General features: G+C 40.8%; 1 protein-coding gene across 1 annotated transcript in view; it reads left to right on the forward strand.

The window, feature by feature from the left end:
* Positions 1 to 5,087, forward strand: part of LOC125033562 (potassium channel subfamily K member 1-like) — a 152,855-nt gene that overhangs the window by 44,652 nt on the left and 103,116 nt on the right. The window lies entirely within an intron of this gene.

Genomic DNA, 5,087 nt, shown 5'->3' on the forward strand with positions numbered 1-5,087 from the left:
TCTTTTCCTCATGCGCAATGGAGGAAGGATTCTTGGCGGAACACAAACCTGAGATAAGGCTGAAAATGATATGCATTATGTATGCTCTGTTAAAGAAATAGCGAGATGCGGGAGGAGGGACTGACAGAACGCACGAGCGAGAGAGAGAGAGAGAGAGAGAGAGAGAGAGAGAGAGAGAGAGAGAGAGAGAGAGAGAGAGAGAAGAGAGAGAGAGAGAGAGAGAGAGAGACTGTGACAGACAGAGACAGCAAGGGGATGGAAGAGAAAGGGGAAGAAAGAGAGAGAGGGGACTATGGAGGAAATGAGAGAGAAGGAAGGCCGAGGGAAAATGGGAAAGGGAATAGAAAGGTAGAAGAAAAAATAAGAAGGGAGGAATTGACTGCAGAGGAAGAAAGGAGAGAGAGAGAGAGATAAATTGAGATGAGGGAAGAAAATCAGAAGAAAAAAAATTGAATTCCAGTGTCAGTCCCACCTACCGCCACTGTCCCTACGGTTCAGGAGCCATGTAAACTATCGGTGCTCTTCCCTGACCTCCCCACTCCTGTCTGACCTTTGACCTCTCCCGCCACCTCTCGCCCGACGCGTCCTTCACATCTAGCACTCACTCTCCCCTTTTCCTCGCATTCTTATTCTTCTTAGTATTCCTTTTATTCTTATTGTTCTTATTAATCTTAATATTCTTACTATTCTTTTTATTTTTCTTGACCCATACCCTTTCTCCCACTAATTCCATTTTCGAGTACTCGATCTTCACCCGTGAAATTCGTGAGCTCAGCCCATAGGTTCCTCTGGAAATTCTAGTGTCATCATATAAAGAAATAAAAATATAACTAAAACATTCAGAACTGATGCATCATGAATATGTTTACGATACTGATAGTATTGCTGAATTTATTGCTCTTCTCCCAGTGTTTTTTGTTGTTGTTGTTGTTGTTTTGCGTCGAAAATATTTAGTTAAAAACGCGAGAGATTACTTACGTAATTCAATTAGCCTAAATAGGCGATTGCAAGTATCGCTAACTGTTACGATTTCAAAGTGTTAGCTGACAGTGCCAGTATGTCTCCATTAGCATATGCATGTGACTCTGTCTGTATGTCCATGTGTGTGTGTGTGTGTGTGTGTGTGTGTGTGTGTGTGTGTGTGTGTGTGTGTGTGTGTGTGTGTGCGTGTGTGTGTGTGTGTACAAACATAAGTGAGTACATGAGTGTATATAAATACATGCGTGTATGTGTTCTATGCATGTGTGATTAGGCATATATGTGCACGAATGACACAGTTTATTTCGCCGGCGTCCGTGCAGGAAACAATCTGGGCCGCCGTCACTGCTCAGCTGCGATATGTCCTGTTGTGCTCGTGCGTACAAAATCCAGTCTCTATTTTTCCATTTTTTAGCAAAATGTCTTTAACCTTTTTTATAATTTATCCCGGCAGGTATTAATGAAATCGCTTTTAGCATGCATTGCTTTAAATCGAGTGGGCAAAAATAACGTTTGTCCATTTTAACTGGAAAGGAAAAAACGCTCTGGATGTTTTGCAATTTCCATAATCCTTTTAATTCATGGATAAGTTATGAGAATACTAGCAACACTTGGCCATTAGACCTGTAGGACTTCACCCCTTGATATTAGTTACACGATTTTAAGCGTGTGCGAAAGATATAGATATAAAGAAATATATATATATATATATATATATATAGAGAGAGAGAGAGAGAGAGAGAGAGAGAGAGAGAGAGAGAGAGAGAGAGAGAGAGAGAAGAGGGGGAGAAATGTGTGACGGGGTAGGAGAGTTATCTATAGAAAGATGGAATGAGAGAAAAGTAGGGACAGTTAAAAAGCAGAAAAAAAAACAAGATAGAAAGAGAGAGCGGGGAGAGAAGTGAAAAGGAGACTTAGATGAAAAGATAGGATATGAAAGCAGGGAAAGCGAAGAATGAAACAGACGAAAGCGAAATGAAAGAAAGACAGAAAGAGAGAAAGACAAAACAAAAACAAGAAAACGAAACAAAATATAAAATGGACAACAGCCAAAAGTGCATTAGCCATTCTACAAAATACAGACTCATAGTTCGTGATCCCGCAACTACAGCGGAATTATTTTGTCGCTGGCACCAACAATATTTTATTTATTTGCAGCCCCCGTTGTGACTGATGCAGCGCCTGTTAATGATGCTAATACAGGCTCCTGAAACTGAATATATTCCTCGCATCAATTCTGTGGGGGGAAATGCACTCTGCGGGAAAAAAGCTTACACGGTTTTTCCTCGCAATCGAGTTGGATAATTTGCTTTAGTATATTTCAAAATCAAAGGAAATATTGTAATGTAACATCCCCATGTGCCTAATAGCATAATTAAATTTGGATTTATAGATCGTGCGGTTGTGCTGACAAGGGCTTGAATACTCAAATACAAATTGTCGAATCAATACTTGTAAAGCTATTATTCATGGGCGTTTTGTTGTTTTGTTATTTCTTCATCGCTATCTCTTTCTCGTCCATTTCTTCTTCCCGTCATCATCATCATAATCATTATCATTCTGAATCAATGGTCTCATCATCACCACCACCACTACCATCCCTCCTCCTCCTCCTCCTCCTTCTCCTCTTCCTCCTCCTCCTCTTCCTCCTCCTCCTCCTCCTCCTCCTCCTCCTCCTCCTCCTCCTCCCCCCTCCTCCCCCTCCTCCTCCTCCTCCTCTTCCTCCTCCTCCTCCCCCTCCCCCTCCTCCCCCTCCTCCTCCTCCTTCTCTTCCTCCTCCTCCTCTTCCTCCTCCTCCTCCCCCTCCTCCCCCTCCTCCTCCTCCTTCTCTTCCTCCTCCTCCTCTTCCTCTTCCTCTTCCTCTTCCTCCTCCTCCTCCTCCTCCTCCTCCCCCTCCTCCTCCTCCTCCTCCTCCTCCTCCTCCTCCTCCTCCTCCTCCTCCTCCTCCTCCTCCTCCTCCTCCTCCCCCTCCTCCTCCTCTTCCTCCCCCTCCCCCTCCCCCTCATCCTCCTCCTCCTCCTCCTCCTTCTCCCTCCACCTCCCCTCTTTCTCGCCTCCTCTTCTCCCAACTGGCAACTGCTTGAGCATTTGTACCTTGCAGACTTTTGCTACGCAGAAGAAAACTTCACTAACTCGAAAAATGAAAGTTTCGAGAACGTCTGGAATACGAAATAACTTATTTTCTTCTCCCGTGAACTCCAAAGACTCGATCTGGAGTGGATGTCCTCAAAAGAAAAATAATTATAATGATTAATTAAAGAATAAATAAGAATATTGATAATGTTGACAGATAAAATAAGAATAATATTGGTAGCAATGAGGATGATAAGGATGTTGATAATGATATCTATAGAATAGAAATTAATAATAATGGGAATAACGACAGTGATGATATTAAAGATAATATTAATAATGATTATAATGAAAACAACAATAATGATGATAACAATAAGAATAAGAATAGTAATAATGATAATGATAATGACAACAGTGATAATGATAATAATGACAATAATACTAATAATGATGATAATGATAATAGTAATAATAATAACAATTAACCTACTGGGATTCTGAGCTTCCATTTCCTACTCAGAGTCCGTCACAGAACTGCTGTTGATTGTTATTTTGAAGGATTACGACAGCGATAAAGATTGGTTAATATTCAAGTGTTATTGTAAAGTAAAGGAGAAATGTTAATGAATACGTCAGTGATATCTTGAAAAAAAAAAAATATTGTGATTATTTTTTTTCAACTTTCACTTCTTATGTGTATTTTGTGTGATTGCGGTTCATGTCTTTGTTATCAACGTTATGGTATTTACAGTAGTCTTAATTATTTTGATTGATTACTGGTACACAAATCACTAACACTTTTGGTTTTGTTATCATTGTAGTAGGCTGTGTTGTTATAATTACTGCTGTCGTTAAATTAATTCTAATTTTGATATTACTGATACCAATGATATCATGATTCACATTTTGTCATTAGATTATGACTGTTATTTCAATGATAATAAGAAGGCCAGCATAAGGTACAGTTTACACGTTCAAAGGAATTATGACGGTACTGTAGTCGCTCCCCCGGTCGACTTGTTTCGTCTGCTGAGAGACGGGACTTCCAGTATTCTGTTATTTATTCATGCTGTTATTGTTATTGTCCTGGTCTTTCCTCTTTATCTTTATTTTCTGTTTTTCATATTTCGTTTTCTTCGAGGGGCTATTTTCTCCTTCATCCTCTTTTCTTTATGCCCCCCCGTCCCTTCTTTTTTTCTTCTTTTTTTTCTCTTCTTCATCATCGCCAACCTCTTCCCACTATGATCTGCATGCCAATAAGAAGCTCATTACTTGACAAAACGATTAAAAAAAAACAGCGTAAGGGCGTCAGATAGAGAAGATCAACTGCCATTAATTAAGAGCACATTCCTCAATTTGCATACAGATGAGCCTGGCACTTTTGTCTTGCTTCTCGCCGCGAAATATGGTGGCAGAGAGCGGTTGCGTTTTTGGTCTTGTAAATTTTGCGTGCGCGAAAAATGAGCTCAGCGCACACTGGCTGCATTTTGCCGTTTCTCTGCCCCGTTTATCATATCTGTTTTTTTTTATGGGCGGGGGGGCTACTTTGTTGCGGTTTTGGGTTTGTGTAAGACTTTATATTTCGCGACATTTTGTTGCAAAATTTAGTCGTTTTTTATCCTGATTTCTGGTGTGTGTGTTGAAATCAGGAGCCGTCTAAGAACTTGGTTGGCTAACAGGAATACCGTCCGATTTTATGTCTCCAATACCCAGTGTAGAAATATTGGTACCTGTTTGTCTTTGTCTGTTTTTCTTCTCTCTCTTTCTTTCTCCCCCTCCCTCCCTCCCTCCCTCTCTCTCTCTCTCTCTCTCTAACTCTCTCTCTCTCTCTCTCTGTACCTTTCCATCTCTCACTCACTCATCCTTATTTCCAAGCTAATAATTTCCTCGACGTACACTTACAAAGCATTCACCTCGCATAATCCGTTTGAAGTGATCGTTGCGAGACTCCGATGTGGATCGGACGTTTCCGCTCTTTCGTTCAGATTATTCAGTCGTCCGTACCCGGATGATGTATTGGATTGGTCGATCTC

The sequence above is a fragment of the Penaeus chinensis genome, chromosome 16 (assembly GCF_019202785.1).
Source record: "Penaeus chinensis breed Huanghai No. 1 chromosome 16, ASM1920278v2, whole genome shotgun sequence".
NCBI lineage: Eukaryota > Metazoa > Arthropoda > Malacostraca > Decapoda > Penaeidae > Penaeus > Penaeus chinensis.